The sequence below is a fragment of the Eretmochelys imbricata genome, chromosome 2 (genome assembly GCF_965152235.1).
Source record: "Eretmochelys imbricata isolate rEreImb1 chromosome 2, rEreImb1.hap1, whole genome shotgun sequence".
NCBI lineage: Eukaryota > Metazoa > Chordata > Testudines > Cheloniidae > Eretmochelys > Eretmochelys imbricata.
Window position 1 is genome coordinate 45,929,697 of NC_135573.1, and position 25,356 is coordinate 45,955,052.

The window sequence follows — 25,356 nt, forward strand, 5'->3', positions numbered from 1 at the left end:
TCCACAGGGCTGGGTTGTTCCAGCCACAGAATCAGACGAACAAATACACACATTAACAGAGCACGTCTGAGAGGACCGGGTTAATCAGCACTCCCAAGCTGACTCCTTAGAATCATAGAATATCAGGGTTGGAAGAGACCTCAGGAGGTCATCTAGTCCAACCCCCTGCTAAAAGCAGGGCCAATCCCCAATATTTTCTCTGGATCCCTAAATGGCCCCCTCAAGCATTGAACTCACAACCCTGGGTTTAGTAGGCCAGTGCTCAAACCACTGAGCTATCCCTCCCCTTATATGTCTCTGGACTCAATAGGCTGGGTCAAGCAGCATTTCCAAGCTGTCACCCTCAGAGGACCCTGGATTCAGCAGGCTGGGTCGAACAGCCCCTCCAAGCTATCATCCTCATATGCCCTGGGCACCGCACCGGAATAGAGTACGACTCAGCAGGCTGGGTCAAGCAGCATTTTCAATCTGCCACCCTCATGTCTCCCAGGTTCAGTATGTCCCTACCCCTGCTTTCACGTTACAATTGCTCTGGTAGTAACCCACTTGATGCAATATTCCAGATGTGGCCTTACCAGTGCCAAATAGAGGGAATAATAATTTCCCTCGATCTGCTGGCAATGCTCGGACTAATGCAGCCCAATATAGCGTTAACCTTCTTGGCAACAAGGGCACACTGCTGACTCATATCCAGTTTCTCATCCACTGTAACCCCAGGTCCTTTTCTGCAGAACTGCTGCTTAGCCAGTTGGTCCTGTTACTAAATTTGCCCGTTACTTTGGGGTATGCTCATTTATTAGGGTTACTTTTCTGGGGGTGAGGGGATGATGAGCCACTTGATGAGCAAACCCCACAGGATTTTTGGGCACTTCAGGGATCTTTTAGCTTAGGTACAAGAAGCGTTGCTGCAGAGCGAATGAGGAAGCCAAAAAAACACCCACGGGGGAAGGGAGAGGGAGAGAGAGAGAGAAGCAACCAGCTTAACCATGAAAGTTATTTATTGCCAGGTAATAACCATAGGGGAGCCAAACAAACAAAACAGTTACAATATCAAATCTAACTTAAATTTGATTATAAAAGTCAGGTTTAGAAAACTATAACTGATCACAAAATCAGGGTCAGAAGGCTATACCGAGAGCGAGAGAGAGCTGGGTTCTCACCACTTCGTGAAACTTGAATCGATTGGGGGTCCCAGGAGGTGGTGGTAGCTGAGGGTCCGGAGTGCTGGAGACTGGCAGAGCCCCCAGCATGATCAGTCAGGAGAAGACGAAGTCCCAATGGAACTGATACAGATTTTGGATCCAGGCATCAGAACACTTAGGGGTTGGCTATATTTGCAGATGTGGAGCGCCGGGAGTTAAACCAGCCTTTGGAGACCGCAGCAGGGAAAATGCTGCCCTGTGTTTATGCTGTCAGCTGCAAGCGCAGTGGCGTGGCCACATAAGCAGCTCTTGCAACACCACAGAGAGCAGTGCATTGTGGGAGCTATCCCAGTGTGCAAGTGGCCGCAGCGTGCTTTACAAATGGGGGGGGGTGAAGTGTGACAGGGAATGTGTTGTGTGTATGTGCGGGGCAAGACAGTGTGTTCTGGGGAGCAGAGAGTGTGTCAGCATGATGTCCTGTAAGTTCAGACAGCAGCAGACTGCTCTTCCCCCCCCCACCTCTCTCTCTCTCTCTTTCTCACACACACACACACACACACACACACACACTGCTTCGGCAGCAGGAGCATTCCACACTAATGGTTTGCTTTGTGTCCTGGAGCAGATAAGCAGTTGGCTGTCAGAAACGGAGCTTTGAAAGGGGATATCCACATGCCTGCAGCCGAGTTCAGAACAATGACAAGAGAGGCCACTTGACTTCAGGGGATTATGGGACATTTCCAGAGGCCAATCACAGCACAGTAATGGAACACCCCGTCCACACTGGTGCCCAGGCGTTTCAGCTGGGGTGCAGCAAGTACCAATAAAATAAAAACCAGCAGGATCTTATTAAAGGGAAAAAGGCAAAATACCACATTTATTGTGAATACAGAAAGAATCATAGTAAGCAGTTAGTTATAGCTATAACATTCCATTCAATTTCATATTTATTCACACATTCATTCATACACACACACACAGAGGTTCTGCAAGGTTGTTATCATAGTTACCAGCCTTAGAGTTGCTCATGCCAAGCCACTGGCCAGGTGGCCTGGACATGAGGAGGGAGCAGGGCCCTGTCAGATGCTCATCTGATGCTCCTGGAAGTTGGTTTGCAGAATCAGACCCCAAAATTCTCACTTTCTAGAGTCTGTTTTTATAGGAGTTTCTTCCTAAGCCCGTCTATGGGAATTGCTTCATCATGCTGTTGCTGAATCAATCAGCAGAGAGCACATTCCTGACGGCTCCGTGCTGCCAGATGTTATCTTGTTCTTTGGTTCTCCCATTCTTGAGGCTGTTGGACGGATTCTAGTCTGCCCTCCGGGGGTCCTCTGGTTATTTCCACTTGATGCCTTCTTCAGCCGATGGACACTGGATTCTTAGGCTGGCACCTCCCTGATCATTCAGTTATTATCCACACCAAGCATCCATCCACATACATCCTCTATCTCTATTTTAATCACAGTTGTTAATACAACAAAAGGGCGGGGAGTCTCTGGGTGCTGTTTCTGTTGTTACACAGTATTGTTTTGAAAAAAGAAAAGGAGTACTTGTGGCACCTTAGAGACTAACCAATTTATTTGAGCATATGCTCAAGACCCTATGGACTTGTGCATGTCCAGCTTTTCTAAATAGTCTTTAATCTGTCCTTTCACAACTGAGGGCTGCTTACCTCCTCTCCATACTGTGCTGCCCAGTGCAGCAGTCTGGGAGCTGACCTTGTCTGTGAAAACCGAGGCAAAAAAAGCATTGAGTACTTCAGCTTTTTCCACATCATCTGTCACTAGGTTGCCTCCCCCATTCAGTAAGGGTCCCATACTTTCCCTGACCACCTTCTTATTGCTAACATTCCTATAGAAACCCTTCTTGTTATCCTTCACATGCCTTCTAGCTGCAACTCCAATTGTGTTTTGGCCTTCCTGATTACACCCCTGCATGCTCGAGCAATATTTTTATACTCCTCCCTAGTTATCTGTCCAAGTTTCCACTTCTTAGACTCTTCCATAATTCTTTACGCAATGTTAATACATACATTTCACAACGGTATTAATCGCGAATGTGTCATTAGCTTTCAGAACAGACCTCACTCTGGGAAATGACTGCCTAGGAAGGAGTACTGTGGAAAGGGATCTGGGGGTCATAGTGGATCACAAGCTAAATATGAGCCAACAGTGTGACAAAAAAACCAAACTTCATTCTGGGATGTATTAGCAGGAGTATTGTAAGCAAGACACAAGAAGTAATTCTTCCGCTCTACTTCGTGCTGATTTGGCTTCAACTGGAGTATTGTGTCCAGTTCTGGGCACCACATTTCAGGAAAGATGTGGACAAATTGGAGAAAGTCCAGAGAAGTGCAACAAAAATGATTAAAGGTCTAGACAACATGACCTATGAGGGAAAATTGGAAAAAAATGCATTTGTTTAGTCTGGAGAAGAGAAGAGTGAGAGGGGACATGATAACAGTTTTCAAATACATAAAAGGTTGTTACAAGGAGGAGGGACAAAAATTGTTGTTCTTAACCTCTGAGGATAGGACAAGAAGCAATGGGCTTAAATTGCAGCAACGGCGGTTTAGGTTGGACATTAGGAAAAAATTCCTAACTGTCAGAGTGGTTAAGCACTGGAATAAATTGCCTAGGGTGGTTATGGAATCTCCATCATTGGGGATTTCTAAGAGCAGGTTGGACAAACACCTGTCAGGGATGGTCTAGATAATACTTAGTCCTGCTTTGAGTGCAGGGGACTGGACAAGGTGACCTCTCGAGGTCTCTTCCAGTTCTATGATTCTGTGACTCTATACACTCTTATAGTACAAACTTTCTAGTGGCTAAAATGTCATTCTAGCAAGTTATAAGCTTTGCCTAAGTAGTTTCCCTACTTACATCAAATTATCAGCATCCCTAGTCCTCCTGACAAGGAGACCCAACTTTCACAGGCTCTAAAGATGCTGTACCCTATTGTCCCCAAAGTGATGAATGACCAAATGACTTTTTATCTCTGCTTGTACCTTTCCAAAGTTCATTGACCCTGTTTCAAGAGGCAGGGAGGCTTCGTGGAGGTTCAGGCTCCATCCCCCATTGAGAATATTAAATGGTCACCTTCCCCCACTTGCTTGACTGATGGCTAGTTTACCTTGCATGTAAATGAGTTTTTCATTGTCTTAGGTCACGCTTTGCTTAATTTACATGGGAAACACAGTCAAGCTGGTGAAACAACGTGCTTTTGTCTAAGCCAGGCTGTGCTTAGACACAGTGGAGGAACATATTTTCAGCACTCATCTATAATTCTTTATGCACCGCCCACGCATACATCAAGCAACAAATATTAATGACCAGCACGTCACCAGTTTGCATATGACAATGTACACAACATCTTTTAGAGACAGATTATGACAAAAGTGAGTTGGGGCAATGAGTGGATCAGGCCTGATGACAGTTATGGTATGGTGTGCCCTCTGCCAGTTGGCATTGATACCCTGGGTCACACATGGTAAAGATTATAACAGGCATAGTCTTGGCACAAGAAAATCTTGTGTTAAATGCTAAACACTGGAGAAGGCGATTAAGGCAATGAAGCCGCAGTGAGAACATTTAGCTACTGCCACAGTGGACCAAATTCATTCCTGGTCTAACTCCGTTGAGTTACGTTATTATTCACACTCTGACCAATGTGTTTGAATATGCAGCATGATAAGGGTTTGTATGTTGTTTCTCTTATTGAAATGTTTCTACTACTTCTTTTCAAATTATTGCAATTTTGTTGATGAAAATATATTGTGTGATTAGCTCAGGATGGTGACTCCCCTCATCCCTTGCACGTATATAACCTGCTGAAAATTTGGTTTTCTTTGTTGATAACTTCTTGGTTTACAGTAACTTGATCTGAATGGGTTTTTTTTTTTTTTTTTTTTATTGCTGACACATGGAAAGCTTTGGGCTGTCTGCACATGAATTATTTTTTTTCCCTTGTATCCCCATAGCACCCCAACAGGATGCGCCATTGTGCTAGACTGTGTATAGTCCTGAAGTGAAAAAGATCGCTCTTGCCACAACATGGTTTATGGCACAATGCGACACTTGGATGAAACAAACAAATGTGTGGTGATGGGAATGAAATGACAAGGGAACTCTGAAATGAGCTAACTTTTTCTGGTAAGCAGTAGTTGCAATTTAGCACCTGCCCAACCTCAGACAGATTTTTTCGATGGCATCGAACAAGTAACTTGTTACTAAATGACTCCACATGTAATCTTGGACCCATCTTTTGTTTTATCAGTTGGAAAAGGTCAGTTCTACTGGAGTGTTTGTGTTTATAATGAACAAGAAAAAAACATTTGCAGACCTTTACTGTACATTTACAGTGTGTGGATTGTGACAAGAATGTCTAATTTCCTTTAAAATGTCTTTTGCAGCCTATAGAAATAATAACCGTTTCTTTCCATTTAAATATTAATTCAAGTGTGTATCCTCATTTCATTTTAATTGTGAGATGATGTTAGGCTCCGTGGAGTATTCTTCGCCACAGAGAGGATTTTTGTGTTTGGATATTGGGGCCCATGGGCATAGCTGTTCTTGATTCCCACCAATGAGATTATTTTTAGGAGATCACATCTCTTCTGTGTCTCCTTCCCGTCCTGCCCTTCAGCCTGACAAGGCCCATATGTGGGTTGCAATGTCTGACACAGGCCCAGAATCAGGGCTAAAAAACTGTTAATGCAGGAAACTTAAAATGCTGTGGGATCGATCCCCTTTGTGTGAATAACTCCTGCTGTAACCTCAGTGTCATGGCTCTGCATGTCTGATGCAAATAAATGTCAACAATGAAAATGAGGGGGACACCATATTTGTGTGGAGCATTGTCCAATTTAAAGACTAACATGAGGGACATTTGTCAGGTGCTCCTTCTCTAAATGGCTTCTCCTTCTCAGTCGGCTATAGGAAGAGAGGCAGCTAGCAGAGCATTACTCTATACACTTAGCTGCAAGTCAGTCCTACATTTGTTCAAGAACATCCTCCAAACTGGCTCCCCATCCCTGGGCACAGATTGGCAGCCATCCCAAAAGCCAGAGCTGTAATAATAAATAAATTGCTTAGTGGTTGTTTTTCTGACAAACTCAGGGGGGAAGGAACTGTCCTGCACTGACAAAGTGATTGGCCTGGTGATCCGCCAGGTCTTTTCCATCTCTAACTTTTATGACATTTTTCAAAAAGAAAAGGAGTACTTGTGGCACCTTAGAGACTAACCAATTTATTTGAGCATGAGCTTTCGTGAGCTACAGCTCACTTCATCAGATGCTCAGATAAATTGGTTAGTCTCTAAGGTGCCACAAGTACTCCTTTTCTTTTTATGACATTGTTGCCTCTGGCAATTTTCACATTTCCCCCAGAAAAGACAGACATCTGCTTCTTGACAACTGATGTGAAGAATGTTGCCCTGACCCCATCAGAGAGACAGAATTATCAAGCCTGCAATTATACTTACGTTAACCAATAACAAGAGTTAATTGTTAACAGGTAATAAACGTTAACCCAACTGATCTCGTTAACAAGCTGAAGCAATATAAACCACCACGATGATGGACAGAGCAAATAGCAACGGCCAACACACAGCAGCATCAGAAAGGTAGGCAATAAAAGGATACTTAAATGTGATCCCAGACAATAAAAGTGCAACAAAGGCTGCAAAATCCCTGGGGATACAGTGAAAATTACAAAACCAACAGAGACTCGGATAAGAGCTATGGAATAGATCAAATAGGAGGTGACAGTCATAGAATCAGGTGTAGGCAAACAGAGGATGATGACAATGAAAAAAGCCATGGTAATTATGTACACAAAGGTGATGATGACATCATTTTTTTCTGTTTCTGGACTAGCCGAGTGGGGAATGATTAACTGTTTATCATAATGAATAGGCTGATTTTGGCTCTCATGAATTTTAGCCATGGGGGAAATTGGGAAGCCAGTTTATACATAGGTTATAATAATGATATGGCACCATTTAGAATAACACACATTTAGAACAATAAATGAAACAATAGTACAGCTAAAGAGAACAACATTAAAACAGATTCCAGCGCAGTTCTAATTGCATTTGAAAAATAAGAGCTTCAACACTCCAGCTGGCCAGAAAACAGAAATTCAGTTCCCCCCCAAAACTGACTTTTCAGATTATGTATGGTTTCAGAGTAACAGCCGTGTTAGTCTGTATTCGCAAAAAGAAAAGGAGTACTTGTGGCACCTTAGAGACTAACCAATTTATTTGAGCATAAGCTTTCGTGAGCTACAGCTCACTTCATCGGATGCATACTGTGGAAACTGCAGAAGACATTATATACATAGAGACCATGAAACAATACCTCCTCCCACCCCACTCTCCTGCTTGTAATAGCTTATCTAAAGTGATCACTCTCCTTACAATGTGTATGATAATCAAGTTGGGTCATTTCCAGCACGAATCCAGGTTTTCTCACCCTCCGCCCCCCTACACATGTATGTTTTCATTCCAAATTGGGACAATCCCCCGCAACTCAAATTTTTTGGAGTAACTGAAATTCTGCAATATTTCCTTTCAGCAGCACCCATATGTTCCCGCCACAGGAGAAGTTTGGTGTTTCTGAAATGCAATATTTTCCCTGGGATCCACAGCTCCTTGGCTGGCCACTTGGCAGGAGCACAGAAGTGCTGGGAGCCCCAGCTCTGTGGGAGCCCACCTGCTGGGTTGTTGAGGAGCAGGAAAGCCATGGAGCTGGGAACAATTTTATGGCAAAATTGAAATTGTCCCACAGAAAATGTTGTTTTTTGCAGAAACTGAATTTTCTGCTGGAAAATTCTGATGAGCTCTACTTAGCACCCTCATTGAAAGGGGCCCAATCTATGGGCATTCCTACTGGCAGGAGGATGGGTACTCCAAAAACTCAGGGTTGCTGAGTCAATATTTTGTTCTATTCAGGTTCTTATGCCACCTTCGTCACTGTAGTATCTGAGTGTCTCCCAGAAGTGCAGTGAGTGATGTGACAATTTCTGTGGCATGGGGAATATTATGTATGTAGTGGTTAGTTTTGTTTACATTATATGCACACTACGCTGTGTGTTTATATTAGAGAAGTCCAGGCTGAAGAAGTGAGCCTGGCACTTACAGCCAAAAGTGGTGAGATTTGCAACGGGCCTTAGTTCCTATGGGTTTCATGTACCAGGCTGGCACCCGAGAAAGCTCTGTCTCCTACTCAGGCACACTTTGCCCTTGTGCCAGTCAGTTCTAGTGTGCCTGAGCCACCCATGATCCTCATGCCAGAGCCGTAGGTGATCTGCTAGGTATCTTAGGTACAGGCTACAGAATACCTTGAAGATAAAGACCTGGATCTTGAACGTGACTTGTTATATTCCATGGGAAACCAGTGTAGAGAGCAGAGGACAGGTTTGATGGACATGTTGCTGAGGAGATGCACTTCAGCAATTTGTATTAGTTGGAATGTCCTGAGAGCTCATGACTTCTTGCCCAGGTGCATTGCATTGCTGTAGTCCAGACAGAAGGTGGTGAAGGCATGTATAATTGAAGCTAAGTCATCATTTTCCAGGATGGGATGGAGTCTCCTTGCCAAATGCAGGTGGACACTGCTATGTGGAAGCTTAGCATTAGTGAGGAATCCAGCAGCACTCCTAAACTATGGACAGAATTGACCAGTTGAGTATATACGTCTTCAACCAAAGGAGACTGCACTGTGACTGTAGATTCCTCAATGTGCTTTTTTCTCCCAACCACCATAACTTCTACCTTGCAAAGGTTAAGCTTTAACCAGCTGTTCTTCATGCATGAGCTGGTCTCATTCAAGGACTGGGATGTCCTGGTGTCTGTGGTATGTATGTATGTATGTATGTATGTATGTATGTGGCGGAAGATAGGTAGAGCTGTCGGACATTGTCAAATTGCATCCGATGAAGTGAGCTGTAGCTCACGAAAGCTTATGGTCAAATAAATTTGGTAGTCTCTAAGGTGCCACAAGTACTCCTTTTCTTTTTGGCAAATTGCTGACACTTGCATCCATGTCACCTCACCAGTTCTCCTAGTGTCTGCATGTAGATGTTGAAAAGAACTGTAGAGAAAATTGATCCTAGAAATGATGGGTCTGGTGGTGGAGGTACAGTTTCCCACCAACAACCTTTGGGTGCATCCCACCAGGAAGGACTCTAACCATTTTAGCACATTCACCGGGACCCTGCCACTTCTCACTGAGGACCAGCAATATCTCACAATCAGCAGTGTAAAATGCTGCAGAGAGGCCCAGAAGTATGAAAATGGATGTCTTCCCTCCACCCATTGACAGCAGGGGATCATCCATCAGTGCCACTAAAGCAGTTTTCAACCCATGTCCTGGCCTGAATCCAGATTGTGACAGGGCTAGATCTTTCGCTTCAGCTAGATGTGCTTGTAGGTGGCTTTTAGCCAGCTGTTCTGTGCACTTCCTCAGGAACAGACTGACACTGGGTGGTAGCTGGCTTGATCCAGTGTATCCAATGTGGGTTTCTTCAGTGTCAGTTTCACTGTTGTATGTTTGAAAGATAACTGGAAAATTCCTCCTCCTAATGAGGTGTTGGCTATTTCAGTCAAGAGAGGTACCATTCACTCGGGACTCTCCTTCACCCATCAGGAAGGGCAGGGGTCAAATTCACAGATCTTGGGTTGAGATGCCTTCAGGGCATCCAAGACATCTTGTGAAGTGAACAGAATGAAAACACGGAATGAAGATGAGCTCTTTGTTGGCCAATATAGGGGGGTTGAATCAGTGCATAGATCCAAATATAATACTATTGTGCCTATCTTCTGTGCCCCTATGAAAACCCCTTCCTCTCTGACCTAGGTAAGTGAGATGGTTCATAGGATGCCAGAAAACTGGGGAGGTACGTAGGGCCCAATCCATTTACTGCTTTAAGGCCCACCTTACAAATCAGCTCCTGAAATTGAAGACACGCAGCCTTGCACAAGCAAACAGGAATTTACAGATGCAAATTATTTCAGTTTCCAGGTATTGTGTTTCCAGGTACAAACCAAAATCTGTGTGCCACGGTGGAATCAAATGCATTGCAGAGTAGAGCATGGTGTGACTCATCTAGAATTTGCTGCCCCCGTGAGTCTGTACTCTCCAGCTCAGTTCTACGTGGCAGATCAGAGTGCTGATGCTGTGCTTCAAGTTCTTATCAAATCTACCACTCAAAGCACGCAGCATAGTATCATGTTTATAGCAGACTTCCTGGGTGACCTTGTGTGAGTCACCTAGCCTCTCTGTGCCTCAATTCCCCCTCTGTGAAATGCGGGTTCCAGAGAAGAGATGGGCACCACTGAGATAAAACTGCCTGTCAAAACTCACCTGTAATCTAATGACCCTAGGCAGCAGTGGGATCTCTTGTGCTAGGCACTGTAAAAACAACAACAACACATAATAAATAAAACCAGGCTCTGCCCTAAGGAGCTAACAATCTAAATAAACAGGGTGGAGGGAAAGATGCAATTTACAAGCAGGACAATCTGGGTCACCAGTAGCAATGGCACGTTAGTTACACTTTTTTGTTGATTATTTGTGTAAACCCAGGGTTAGCAGACTGACAGGGATGGAGTGCTCTGCTCCCTCTACTGGGGACCAGGGGAGAAGCCAGCTCTGGCCACTTTATTTACATAAATTATAATTTTGTTTACCCATAATCTCACCAATTGAGTATTGTTTTAAAGTTAAAATTTGTCTAGGTTTTGATGTGTAAATGTGACAATAGACTAATAGTGTTACTGTGCTCACAAACGGGTATAGAAATTGTAGAAGATGTGCCCTGTGTCAGGGGTCTCCCTGACTTTCTGAGAATGGCTTTTGGTGGGGTAATGAAACTTGGACTCAGCAGAAAAAAAGAAGGGTTTCTGTCCAGGAAACAAGAAGCTTTATCATAGGGAGCAGAGATCATGTCTGAGGTTATTGTTTTGTTCTGTCATCCTTACCTGGCAATTCTGTGCCCTGTGTAAAAGGATCTCTGAGACTAACAGCGGTGCTGACTCTTTGGTAAACTCTAATTGGGCTGGCAGCACTAGAGCAGAGCTGAATCCATGGTGATGCCTGATTGGACTGGAAGTGGTGGCTGTACTGAGCTTACTTCATAGTATTCTGGTCTTCCTGGCTGGTGCAAGCACAGCTGAAATCATTGAACACACTGGATCAGGACCTTGTAGAGCAGTCTTCTTGGGACTGGAGCAGACCGGCAGTGGAGAGCCACTCTTAGATGTCCTTGACTAACCTGACCCATGAGTGGGTTGTCAGTGGGTGGGGTTTGTGGTGACCTAGAGTTCTGGACCGACACAAGCTGGACCTTTATTACTTGGGACTGGGACCTGGCCATACTCCTCATGTATTGATTTGGGTTGCTCAGTTTCTTATATGCAAATATATATACTGGCTTTTGTGTTTCTTTTGACTGTTTCCCCCAAATAAAAATATTCTATGTATTCCATGTTTCCAAAGGGCTCAGAGTGCTTGTAAGAGGGGAAAACCTGCCTGCCAGGGTGACCATGGAAGTTTTATTTTAATTCCCCACAGCTAGAAGGAAGAATAGGGGTCGAGGGAGAAGGGAAGGGCTTGAGACAGAGTTTCTTTTAATTTAGAAAAGGCGCGCTAGACGTTTTCAACCCCGCCCTCATTGCTGCCATCAGCACCCAGCAAAGGGGTCATTTTACTTTGTGCTTTTCCTTATTTTTAAATATAATAATTAATAAAATAGCAAGGCAACAAATTGTCCATTGGCCGACAGTCTGACAATCCTGCTGGAGTGTGAATATTTCCAGTTCCCAGAGATAGAGAAATCTGGAATGAATAGCACAGGCCACTGTTACTCAAGATGTTTTATTTCACATTTGAAATTATTTTCAGATTTGCTTGTAGTAAAACATATGGAAAGTGAAATAGTCAGTAGGGTACACTTCCAAAGGGCCACATCTTAGTTATGTAAAAAGAACAGGAGTCCTTGTGGCACCTTAGAGACTAACAAATTTATATGAGCATAAGCTTTTGTGGGCTACTGCCCACCTCATCGAATCCGATGAAGTGGGCTGTAGCCCACGAAAACTTATGCTCAAATAAATTTGTTAGTCTCTAAGGTGCCACAAGGACTCCTGTTCTTTTTGCGGATACAGACTAACACGGCTGCTACTCTGAAACCTATCTTAGTTATGTGATTCTCATTCACTGTTAGGCAATAAAAAACCTATGGCACCGAGTCTCAGAGCCCAGGTCAGTCGATTCAGACTCTCAGGGCTTGGGCTGCAGGGCTAAAAATAGCAGTGTAGATGTTCAGGCTCAGGCTGGAGCCTGGGCTCTGAGACCCACCTACCTCATGGGGTTTCAGAGCCTGGGCTTTGCACGGCAGAATGTCTACACTGCCGTTTTTTGCCCCGTGAGCCTGAGTCAGCTGACCCTGGCTGGCTGTGCCACAAGTCTTTTTTTGCATTATAGATGTACCCTGAGAGAAGTCATATAGCTAAAAACCCTGCACAAAGCTTTGGAAATGTTCCAGTGAAAGGCTAATTACACTAATTATTGTTCAGTGACAAGAATAATCAAATAATAGCTGCAGCATGTGAAATTTCACTAGAATGGAAGTATGGAGCTGATTCCAAAAATCTTTAGTCAAGTGAGAAGCAACTTGGACTACTCATGTGAGGAACAGTTTGCAGAGTTGGACCCTTGTTACCAGAACAGAAACATTGAAATCCATCGCTGTTTGTCAGAGAAAGAAACATTGATTGCCTCTGACAGCACCATCTTCAGAGGCAACCTTTAATCTTATTTCTGATCACAAACGGAAATACAGTAGAAGATTAAATGTTAAAATGGAACTGCTTTGGCAACTGTAATATATCCCAGTAGGACAATAAATTGATAGAAGTTGTTGCACAGAAATCTTTATGCAGACAGCTGTCCGGCGGATGGAATCCACATCCTCGATCAGACCCAAATGTCTGCAATGATAAAATGGTAACAAAATGAAGATAAAATCAGCAGCAGAAAAAACCCAGGAGTCCATACCCTACAATTTCTGGTCCCCTGCTCTGTTCAGTAGGCCACACACCCTTTCTTTTGTGCATAGTGCTCACAGGGTGAGGTCATGTATGAGAAACAAGTAATGGGTATAACTTCTGTCAGTTTGGATATAGGCATAGCAGGTTCCTATAGAGCATTTCGACCATTTTTCAGTGAATGCTACATATCAGCCATGAGATTGAAGTAGACAATTCATTTATTTTGGTAGTCCAGCAGAGCCACTATTGTTAAGGTTTCATCATGACTTCTGTTTAAAGGTTGACCTTTCTAATTCCTCTACAATGGACATGCTTACTCAGATTCCTTTGAAATTTAGTGTGCCTCAGGAGGGTGCAGGGTAGTGCTAGTAACCCACATTTAAGGTAATTTGAGTGAGAGGTTGTGGAGGTAATAGCAATTTTTCCAAAAGTTTCTCGGTGTATTTTTTGCGCAGAGCTACAGATCAAATTATTGCTGAGCTATGGGTCAAAATGGTCTCAACCTGTTGAGTTTTACCTAAGGTAGGACATGGCACATATAAATCTTTGGGGAGCCCACACTGAGAGCGGCTTCAGAGTAGCAGCCGTGTTAGTCTGTATTTGCAAAAAGAAAAGGAGGACTTGTGGCACCTTAGAGACTAACCAATTTATTTGAGCATAAGCTTTTGTGAGCTACAGCTCACTTCATCGAAGAAAGGTATTTAAGAACATGTACATATTTTACAGTATGCATGCACCAATACAGAAAAAACTTGCTAGAGGTTTTCCATTCCTGATACTTTATAGCTTGACTCTTGTGAGTGTTTTACAATCTAAATGGTCATTTGGCTTGCTTTGAAATTTGGTGTGCCTCACTGGGATATGGGATAGTATTAGTGACCCAGATGTGTGGTCATTTCCTGAGTTACAGGCCCCCTCCAGATAGTTTCCTTCTGTCTTATAGTGTTAAACTGTAATAATGACTGGATGATCCCAGATTCACCAATCTCAGATCTTGGTGAACTTGATGGCGGTGAACTCATCCTTCAATTAACATAACTAAATACAAATTAATCACAAGCCCCCACCTAAAATAAAAGGAGTTTTGCACCGAGTGGCTGGAGGTTGCTACAGTTTCTGGGTGGCAATTTTATTTTGGGGAGAATAGTATCAAAGACTTTGGGGATGGGGTGGGATTTAGACATGTGAATCCTTCCTGGGAGGGGAGAAGATTTAGGGGGTGAAGGAGTGAGGGACTAAGGGGAGATGGCTTTGGGACTGCAGTGAAGGGAGGAGAGTTATGTGGAAGGGCATAATTGGGGATGGATGGTAGGGGAGGCAAAAGAGTTTTGGGGTTCAGATTAGGGAGGCATGGCAACCCCATTTCTGCCAGTGCCCTCCAACCCCCCTTTAATCCCACAGTTTTTCCAGTGCACCCCAGGCCATGCACAAACCCTGAGCACATCCACCAATTCACTTAGTCTGGGAGCTCTTTGGGGCAGGGACTGTCTGTTTTAGTGGTGTGGCATATAGTCTGAGTCGAGTACCTTTGACAATTGGTGTGCCCCAGGAAGGTTCAGGGTAAAGTTAGAGACCCAAATTTGGGGTCATTTGATCTAGGAGTTATGGAGATTGATGCCCAGAAAAGAATAGACAACTTTTTAAAAATTTCTAGTTGCTTGTTTGCTTTTTTTTTTTTTTTTTTTTGCACATAGCTAAACATCTAACTAGTAAGGTGATATGGCTCAAAATGGTTTCGATCTGTTGAGTTTTACCCAAGGTACCCACTAAAATCCCAAACTGAGAATTGTATTTGAGATCACATTCATTTCTTTTGCATAAATGTGCAGGCTGGAATGATTACACTGTGCATGCACCAATAAAGAAAAAACCAGGAGCGGTTTTCTATGTAGGCACTTTATGCTTTCCTGGAACTACCCTTCCACTGATGTTTCTAGCGTGAACCTTTGTATGCCTCTCCAAGAAAGATTGACTCATGTTGCTTGCTACAAATTGTGTCTGTTATAATGTAACAGGTTTTTATTTTCTGTGGAGGTTTACTGTAAACACAGCAGAATAGTCAGCAGCTGGTCTCACCAAAATGTTTGTTATATTGGGTGGGAAGGAGTAGGAGAGAGAGGATTGTGTATGTATGTAGGGGGGTGAGGACAGGGAGAAAAGGATGGGGAGACAGAAGGGTTGCAGCTGCAGAGGGGGCAGGATATGAGCCCTGGTAATAGGTAAGCCTTGATTAGTTGGCTGACAAATTCTGTATTTTACTAGCCCCTTGGGGAGGGGGAGGTCAAGTTGCTATTTCCTGATCTAGGCACAGATTGATGTGGTGTTTCCAAAGACACGTAGCGTGAAGATTTGGAACTGACAGTACAGGGGAAAAGAAATATTGCATTGCCAGGATTGCCAGCATGTGGATTCTGGGCGATTCCCAGATCATGAGGTTGCAGAAGTTGTGAGAGAACATGGGTACACCATGATATGGGGCTTAGTGACTCCAGCCTGATGTGGGGGGAAAGAGGTGACCTGTGTTGGCATCATGCTTTAATTACACTGCAGAATGTAACCAGTGATTTAGGAGTTTGTGATCTACTGGACATTGTGTAATGGACGGGGGCACAGGTCACGGCTGGGCTGAGGTCTGCCCGCCAGGGGATGGTAGTCTCTGGGCAGGAGCTGGAGGAATTGCAAGAACCAGATTCCATAAGCATGAGTCAGGGTCAGGAGCACTGGAACCTGAGCAGAAGTGTGTGGGGGGGGGCAGGGTGGGGAGAGGGCACCAGTGTTGGAACTGTGGCCCCGGGGCAGGGCCTCATGGCAAGGGGCGGGTTCTAAGATCCACCTCAGCCCCGTACCAGGAAGAGGCTGGCACTGCTAGCAGGGGCTGTGATTCACAGCAGGGGAGCTGATCACCTTATCAGCTCCCTTGCCGTGAAGTGCAGCTCCTGCCACCACCACTCCGTACCTGCCCGAGGCTACTATGCTCATGTTAAAAAGTGGGCGGGAATGGCCCTCCAAGTTAGAATCAAGAGGCAGGAATCAGGGTCAGAGTCAGGCTGGAGTTGGAGACTGGAGACTAGGAGATCAAGCAGGGTCTGGCGTTACAGCTGGCCAAAGTCTGCGTGGTTGCCCAGACAACTTCCTGGGGCAACCCCTGGGGTTAAGTAGGTAGCTTGGCCAATGAGAGGGCCACAGGGTACTGTCACACTGGGTTTCTTGTTTGGTACTTCCTGCAGCTCCTACTCTTCAGAGTGCTTTCTGGCCGTGTCTCTGCATGGCCTCCTGGTGACACTACTAGCCATCCCAGGCTCTGCTGACCCGGGTTTTAGCCCTGGGGGTTTGTACACATTGTGGTGATTCACTGGGCCTTATTCCTCGTGTACACGTCATACAAGGTATGAGAGCCAATTTGGACCACATCAGGGATTTGTGTCCAGGAGTTGTGAAAGTTTTCTCTGATTTGGCTGAGTCTCAGTAATTTGCTATAGTGACAATATGAATGCTATTAGTAAATGTTAGAAGAACATTAAACAGGAAAGTAGAGAGTTAATGTCTGATCAGAAAATGGATAGAGGTCAGAGGATCTTTGACTCAAACATAAAACTGTCAGTATTTTAGAACAGAAACCCAGTCTGTGATTTCTCTCACCACCCTGCCACAAACTCTAGCCTTCAACCATTTCGAAACACAACCAGGAACACCTACTTGTAATCTACTTGTCCTTTGCTCCAGGAACTGCATGTAAGTCAGGTTATAGTAGTGGGGGAAGTAATAACATAGAAATGTTTGTATAACAGGGAGATGCATTCCCTGCTTGCCGATTGGGGGCAGAGGGAGGAGTGTGGGCACAGTAGTGAGGAGAGGGCCAGGTTGGAGGGAGGAATGCAGTGAATGTGTTGGAGACATGACTAGGGAGGTATGCCAAAGCAGGGTGCGCTGGGCCCAGCTGATAGGAGGAAGTGGGGCTGGCTGACTCAGTGTGAAAATTGCGGGACACACATTTACCCTACTCGCTGGCAGTTGCAGAGATGTACAAGCTGTTCACCTCCTTTTACAACCCCTTCACTCTCCTCCATCATGATTCCATCTAAGACTATTAAATGACTGAAAGGGAGGTTAAAAAAAGGGGGGGTGCCTGTCATAAATATAAAGGGAAGGGTAAACCCCTTTGAAATCCCTCCTGGCCAGGGGAAAGCTCCTCTCACCTGTAAAGGGTTAAGAAGCTAAAGGTAACCTCGCTGGCACCTGACCAAAATGACCAATGAGGAGACAAGATACTTTCAAAAGCTGGGAGGAGGGAGAGAAACAAAGGGTCTGTGTGTCTGTTTATATTCTGTCTTTGTCGGGGATAGACCAGGAATGGAGTCTTAGAACTTTTAGTAAGTAATCTAGCTAGGTACGTGTTAGATTATGATTTCTTTAAATGGCTGAGAAAAGAACTGTGCTGAATAGAATAACTATTTCTGTCTGTGTATCTTTTTTGTAACTTAAGGTTTTGCCTAGAGGGGTTCTCTATGTTTTTGAATCTAATTACCCTGTAAGGTATCTACCATCCTGATTTTACAGGGGGGATTTCTTTATTTCTATTTACTACTATTTTTATTAAAAGTCTTCTTGTAAGAAAACTGAATGCTTTTTCATTGTTCTCAGATCCAAGGGTTTGGGTCTGTGGTCACCTATGCAAATTGGTGAGGCTTTTTATCCAACATTTCCCAGAAAGGGGGGGTGCAAGTGTTGGGAGGATTGTTCATTGTTCTTAAGATCCAAGGGTCTGGGTCTGTAGTCACCTAGGCAAATTGGTGAGGCTTTTTACCAAACCTTGTCCAGGAAGTGGGGTGCAAGGTTTTGGGAAGTATTTGGGGGGGAAAGATGCATCCAAACAGCTCTTCCCCAGTAACCAGTATTAGTTTGGTGGTGGTAGCAGCCAATCCAAGGACAAAGGGTGGAATATTTTGTACCTTGGGGAAGTTTTGACCTAAGCTGGTAAAGATAAGCTTAGGAGGTTTTTCATGCAGGTCCCCACATCTGTACCCTAGAGTTCAGAGTGGGGGAGGAACCTTGACAGTGCCCATGCCACCTTCCCGCTACCTTCTTTGAACAATGCCTCAGGTTGCACATAGCATGTGCTCATACTGGCCTTTGGCACTATTAGATTCTGGAGGTTCCAAATCCTGGGGTACAATCACACACTTAGCCAACTTACTTTGATTGTCAGGTTTAAATGTTCATGATGATTTAATTAGCTTTCTAAGAACTAATGGTGAGGGAAAACATGCTGACCTTGGCCAGTCATTAGCAAATTGTCTTTCTCCTAATCTAGATTTATTACAGTGAAATTTACCTTTGTTATGGAGGGCTGACACAGCCCTGTGCTTGAGGACTATGCACCATACCTAGATGCAGCAGAAAGGGTCTCTGGCTGGTGCCACATTGGCTGGTGTCATAAATATAAAGGGAAGGGTAAACCCCTTTGAAATCCCTCCTGGCCAGGGGAAAGCTCCTCTCACCTGTAAAGGGTTAAGAAGCTAAAGGTAACCTCGCTGGCACCTGACCAAAATGACCAATGAGGAGACAAGATACCTTCAAAAGCTGGGAGGAGGGAGAGAAACAAAGGGTCTGTGTCTGTCTGTATGCTGGTCTTTGCCAGGGATAGACCAGGAATGGAGTCTTAGAACTTCTAGTAAGTAATCTGGCTAGGTATGTGTTAGATTATGATTTCTTTAAATGGCTGAGAAAAGAATTGTGCTGAATAGAATAACTATTTCTGTCTGTGTATCTTTTTTGTAACTTAAGGTTTTGCCTAGAGGGGTTCTCTGTGTTTTTGAATCTAATTACCCTGTAAGATATCTACCATCCTGATTTTACAGGGGGGATTTCTTTATTTCTATTTACTTCTATTTTTTATTAAAAGTCTTCTTGTAAAAAACTGAATGCTTTTTCATTGTTCTCAGATCCAAGGGTTTGGGTCTGTGGTCACCTATGCAAATTGGTGAGGCTTTTTATCCAACATTTCCCAGGAAAGGGGGGGGGGTGCAAGTGTTGGGAGGATTATTCATTGTTCTTAAGATCCAAGGGTCTGGGTCTGTAGTCACCTAGGCAAATTGGTGAGGCTTTTTACCAAACCTTGTCCAGGAAGTGGGGTGCAGGGTTTTGGGAAGTAGTTTGGGGGGAAAGACGCGTCCAAACAGCTCTTCCCCAGTAACCAGTATTAGTTTGGTGGTGGTAGCGGCCAGTCCAAGGACAACGGGGGGGAATATTTTGTACCTTGGGGAAGTTTTTGACCTAAGCTGGTAAAGATAAGCTTAGGAGGTTTTTCATGCAGGTCCCCACATCTGTACCCTAGAGTTCAGAGTGGGGGAGGAACCGTGACAGCTGGTGCAGAAGGCCACAATAGGAATGGATCAGAGGAGAGGCCCTGGTACGTTCACTCGTGAATACAGTGGTCCCAACCCCCATATAAATGGCACAGAGTCTCTGGTCACTATTCAAGACTATTGGCTAGAATAGAAACTGAGGTGGAGGAGGGATGGCTGTGCTACTTTAGGCAACATATAAACTATGAGCTAGGGGTGTGATTCCTAGCTTGTGTACACACAGTCACACTAGCTCGGGTATAAACAGTAGTGTAGCTATGGCAGTACAGCTAGCAGCAGCGGAGGCAGAGCTGAGCCATGCTGAATACAAACCCACCTGAAACCGGTGGGTACATGCTCGGGGCGGCTAAGCCACACCTCTGCTACCAGTCCCCGGGCTACTGTGGCTACACAACTGTTTATCCTCATGCCAGCTCAATGAGACCTAGCACAGGTATGTGTATGTGAGGGAATCATATTCCTAGTTTGGTGCTTAGACACAGCCACAGACTGAAGTGGGTCAGCAGCTCGTCAGTCCCAGGAATAGTAGGGAGGGGACATAAAGGTGGCCTAAAGGAATCTTTTTCCCTCCCCCATCTTGCACCCCATGCAGCTTGGCCAGAAACTGGCCCGTCTCTAATTATTACAAATGGTTGGTGCATTCATTACAAGAAATATGAACATTTGTTTTTCTAATCGTTTGTACAAGCTGGACTTGAATAAGATTGGAGTGTGCAGAGATACCCCTAGAAGGGCAGGACTTTCTCCAGGGAAGGAGTTAATGTTACTAGGACTGACTATACAACAACTATTTAGGGCATCAGCTCTGAAATAGAAGAAATAGTCTCTTTTTAGGGTTTTTTGTTCATTTGGGTTTTTTTGTGATGAAAAGCTATAATAAAAATTCTCATTCTGTATTATAGCATATTGATATATAAATATAAAATGCATTTTTCTTTCAATATGTACCATTTTCAGTAACAACGCTAAATTACTAAACCAATCAAAATTATACTTGTAGTACTTCAAGTTGCCACAGGATGGCAGAGTGATGACATTTTAAACCAGAAGTTCAATCCTTAAATGCACATATCAGAGTTCCTCGTCTGAAATTTGTTCCTGTAAAACGCATTGTGTGGAGGAACAATTTTTCTCTTCACTAGCCACATCTTGCGTGTAAATGATATTTCAAGGCTTTTAGTTATGAAAATCAACTCTTTGATATACTAGTTATTATCTTCCAAAGTGCTGAGTTGTGATTGGGAAAGATACTTAAAATAATACTTCCTTTGTATTTCTGTCATAGTCTTTATCTTAAAAAAAACAAACAAACAAACAAACAAAAAACCAGTGGAGACAACTGGATGGCTTTCTGTAGGCTCTGCAGTTCCTTCAGTTCAGGAAATCTTGTACTTTCTGTACTGCGGATTATCTTTGTTTGCCTAGAGGACATCAGATTATTTGAGCTCCTCGTTCCCCGGAACTGTATTTTTCAATTGTACCTGTAATATCTGCCTTATGTACCCAGCAGCCCATTGTGCTGAAATGCCATTCAAAAGGCATTTTATGGCACTTTACATATCATTTTATGGCAGTCATTACATTGTCACAGAATCAAGGGTAAGTAAACACTGATTCAGTAATATTTTTGTAAATAATAAAGTTCAGTTCAGTTTGCTGTTTTGTAGGATCATATTATCTTCCATTTGTGGGTATATGGACAACTGCCAGTTATCTGTGAAAATGCTTACGAATGTTGAAATAGTCACAGATTTAGCATAAATGATTATTCATCCAAAAGTGTATATCAGAAGTTTGTTATTCTCCAGTTTGAAAAAGTTCAGTCATCCAGTCAGGGAGCAGAAAAAATACCATGTGCCTTGCATGACCAGTCACACAACACAAATAGTTAAAGAGCACAGTCCATCCATACTTAAGACTAATGAATAAGGCCCTGATCCTGCAATGACATCTGTGTAGGTGTGTGCAAGAGACTGCCCACACAGGCTTTGTTGCTGGACTGAGGCCTATATTTGCAGAAACCAGGACTGGTTCATTAATTGTTACTAACCAAAAAGGGGGCTAAATCCATAAATCCAAATAGTTCTGAGCAAACTTCAAAACATTTGGAAGCTAGGATTGACTCAGATAACCAGTAAAAAATTTGGATGTTTAGTTTAGGAAACTGGAATTGGAAATCTTCTGATCACAGGTTTTCTTACAAGATCTTCAGCGTTTATACTTATGACCAGGACTGGACATACCATGAGCTCTGTCTCTCAAGGTTTGGCACTTCTGGTTCTGACTCTAGTTGGAGACCAGAAAGTATCCAAATATTTCATAGTCCTAGGAGAGGTTGGTTGAAATTTAATTTTAGAAATAGGTAAAGGTTTGGAGTTCCTTGACTTTTTCCAAACCAATTTGTTCATCAGTATTGTCATCCACTTGATAAGATTGTTGGACAACCCTAAAATGCGAGGGAGCCAAAGTGAATGGACATACCTGAAACAGCTAACCTTTCTGATATAGTTAGACTAGAACTGGCATTACATTAGAACACACACTTTCTGAAAATATAGTGTTTGAAACTGAGTGATTTCCCTCTCCTCTCCCCTCCCCTCCTCTTGCCTCGCCTCGCCAACCCAACCCGTCTTGCAAGCAAAGCTTTGGCCAATATTTTCAGCAGAGCTTCAGGGGATAAGGTTGAAGTGTAATATCAATAGATGCATTTCACATATTTTTAAGCATATCTTCTACATTATGTTTCCAATAAAAGCCATATCATATTGTTGCTTTGGAGGTTTTGTTTTGAAATTTAGTGTTCCCAATTTTCATTTATTCAATCATACATATGCATAAATCATTTTTACTATTCAGATAACAACCTGCTGGAACACCAGAGTTTTATCTCTAATAGTCATGAAGAAGTTGCTCCCTGAATTGGGTCTATTGGAAGTTACAGTTCTTTTATAAGCAGGTCTTTGAGTTAATTAAATTCAAACAACTGCTTCAAATGCTGATGTCTGTTGCACGTTAGATAAGAAAGAATAATAAATATCCCATAGCTTTTTCAATATAGACCCCTACGGTATCTCTCAGGAGCTGTAGTCACAATACCCATTCAAATGTCAAGAAGAAAGGCTTGTCCAAAGGTTGACTTCCAGGTCAGATACCTTAATGGGACATGCTCATCTGTAATTAGTTACAATGTAATAAACACAAGACTCTACAGATGGACCCATTGTAAAGAACACACTAAATATCTAGACTTTGAATCTATTTCATGCATGAGTCAGAGCAGTCAAAACAGTTTTAGACTCCAAAAGTGACGTATTTAATTTAGGGGAGAAAATGAGTGGGCAACAGACTGAGCAACATCAACGGTCTCACACCAGGGATGAATTTGTCCCAGAATTAACCTCTCTAAGACTCAGTGATTTTGCATAGCCCTTACATAACGCAGACATTTGCCTTACTTTTTCTTCTGAGTTACACTTTTAGGTTGGCAAAAAGAAAAGGAGTACTTGTGGCACCTTAGAGACTAACCAATTTATTTGAGCATAAGCTTTCGTGAGCTACAGCTCACTTCATCGGATGCATACTGTGGAAAGTACAGAAGATCTTTTTATACACCCAAACCATGAAAAAATGGGTGTTTACCACTACAAAAGGTTTTCTTTCCCCCCACACCCCACTGTCCTGCTGGTAATAGCTTATCTAAAGTGATCACTCTCCTTACAATGTGTATGATAATCAAGGTGGGCCATTTCCAGCACAAATCCAGGGTTTAACAAGAACGTGGGGGGGGGGGGGGGGGGAGGGGAGGAAAAAACAAGGGGGAATAGGTTACCTTGCATAATGACTTAGCCACTCCCAGTCTCTATTCAAGCCTAAGTTAATTGTATCCAATTTGCAAATGAATTCCAATTCAACAGTCTCTCGCTGCACATCCACCAATGTGATATGTGCCAGCAATGTCCCTCTGTCATGTGCATTGGTCAAACTGGACAGTCTCTACGTAAAAGAATAAATGGACACAAATCAGATGTCAAGAATTATAACATTCATAAATCAGTCGGAGAACACTTCAATCTCTCTGGTCACGCGTTTACAGATATGAAAGTTGCGATATTACAACAGAAAAACTTCAAAACCAGACTCCAGCGAGAGACTGTTGAATTGGAATTCATTTGCAAATTGGATACAATTAACTTAGGCTTGAATAGAGACTGGGAGTGGCTAAGTCATTATGCAAGGTAACCTATTCCCCCTTGTTTTTTCCTCCCCTCCCCCCCCCCCCCCCCCCCCCACGTTCTTGTTAAGCCCTGGATTTGTGCTGGAAATGGCCCACCTTGATTATCATACACATTGTAAGGAGAATGATCACTTTAGATAAGCTATTACCAGCAGGACAGTGGGGTGTGGGGGGAAAGAAAACCTTTTGTAGTGGTAAACACCCATTTTTTCATGGTTTGGGTGTATAAAAAGATCTTCTGTACTTTCCACAGTATGCATCCGATGAAGTGAGCTGTAGCTCACGAAAGCTTATGCTCAAATAAATTGGTTAGTCTCTAAGGTGCCTCAAGTACTCCTTTTCTTTTTGCGAATACAGACTAACACGGCTGTTACTCTGAAACTTTTAGGTTGGCATCTGTTGATTAAAGGTGAAACTCAGTGGGGCAAATCCTGACCTCATTTGCCCCTGTGCAACTCCATTGACCACAGTAGGATTGAACTATTGAAAATGAGGGAAAAATCTGGCTCAGTGTTTGCAAACTTCCATAAATCAAAGCCCCCGCAAAATTTGTCAAACCTATATGAATGGAAACTGATACAGCTCATATTTCACTGGAAGATTCCTACTCATCTCATCTAAACTTTATTTGATTAGATGTATCCATTTACCTTGTCACAATACACAACTTATTGCTTATATTAAGTTATTTGACTACATTTCTTGTAGAGAAGACAAATGTTCCCCCCCCCATGGAAGAATTTGGGGGGGCAGATCTCCCATAGAGCTTCTCCCCCCAAATCTTTGAAGGGAAGTGTTGCAAACCCCATCCAGGGAGACATTTAAAACTACATGGCAAAAAGTGATTGAATATATACCATAGAGAGCCATCCTTCATTGCAGGGTAAGTCTAATTCTTAAAACCACTGAAAACCAACCAACCATGAACTAAGTTGATTTTCAGATTTTCAGATTCAAGAAAGCTGAGCAGGGAGTTTGAAATGGTCCGTTTGTAGGGTCAGACATGTGGAACATTTCTTTTGCTGTTCATTGTTTCAAGAAAGGTGACAACACTTTTGAGGCCAGATAAACTGTAATTTATTTATTGCAGATTTATACACATTCCATCTCTCCTTTGTTCTAGGCACGCCTTGGCACAGTTTAAAAATGCAATGATAAAAATAGAGAGCACCACTGACCAAATTTCCCTCTCCCTTATGTTTTGTTGAAATTGAATTAATAATGCCGGTGTTATCTGGGATCAGGGAGTGCATTTATGTAGATTTTTGTGTATTAGAATCTGAACTAATAGAAATGTGAAGGACTTTGTTGTATGTCTCCTTATCAAAGGGGAAATTTGAGAAATTAGATGAGACGAGAAAAAGGGATTGATGGCGGGGGGGATAAAGAAACAAGAAAAAACTGAAAAAGACAGAAAATGTAAAGAGGAAAAAAGCATAATACCAGATGTGAACAGAAATAGAGTAAAATGGATCTGCACATCATGACACTTTCTTTAAAAGGAAAGTCAGACTGAAGATGTATTTCAAAGGGTACTGTATAAGGATAAAGGAAGCCTGAAAAG

General features: G+C 43.2%; 1 long non-coding RNA gene across 1 annotated transcript in view; it reads left to right on the top strand.

Annotated features, from left to right (window-relative positions):
- The first annotated feature begins 5,005 nt into the window (after nt 1-5,005).
- LOC144261001 (uncharacterized) overlaps nt 5,006-25,356 on the top strand; it is a 35,262-nt gene continuing 14,911 nt past the window's right edge. The window contains exons 1-2 of the long non-coding RNA XR_013345114.1: nt 5,006-5,293; nt 6,656-6,764. This is a non-coding gene — a long non-coding RNA (uncharacterized LOC144261001). The remainder of the gene's footprint in view (nt 5,294-6,655; nt 6,765-25,356) is intronic.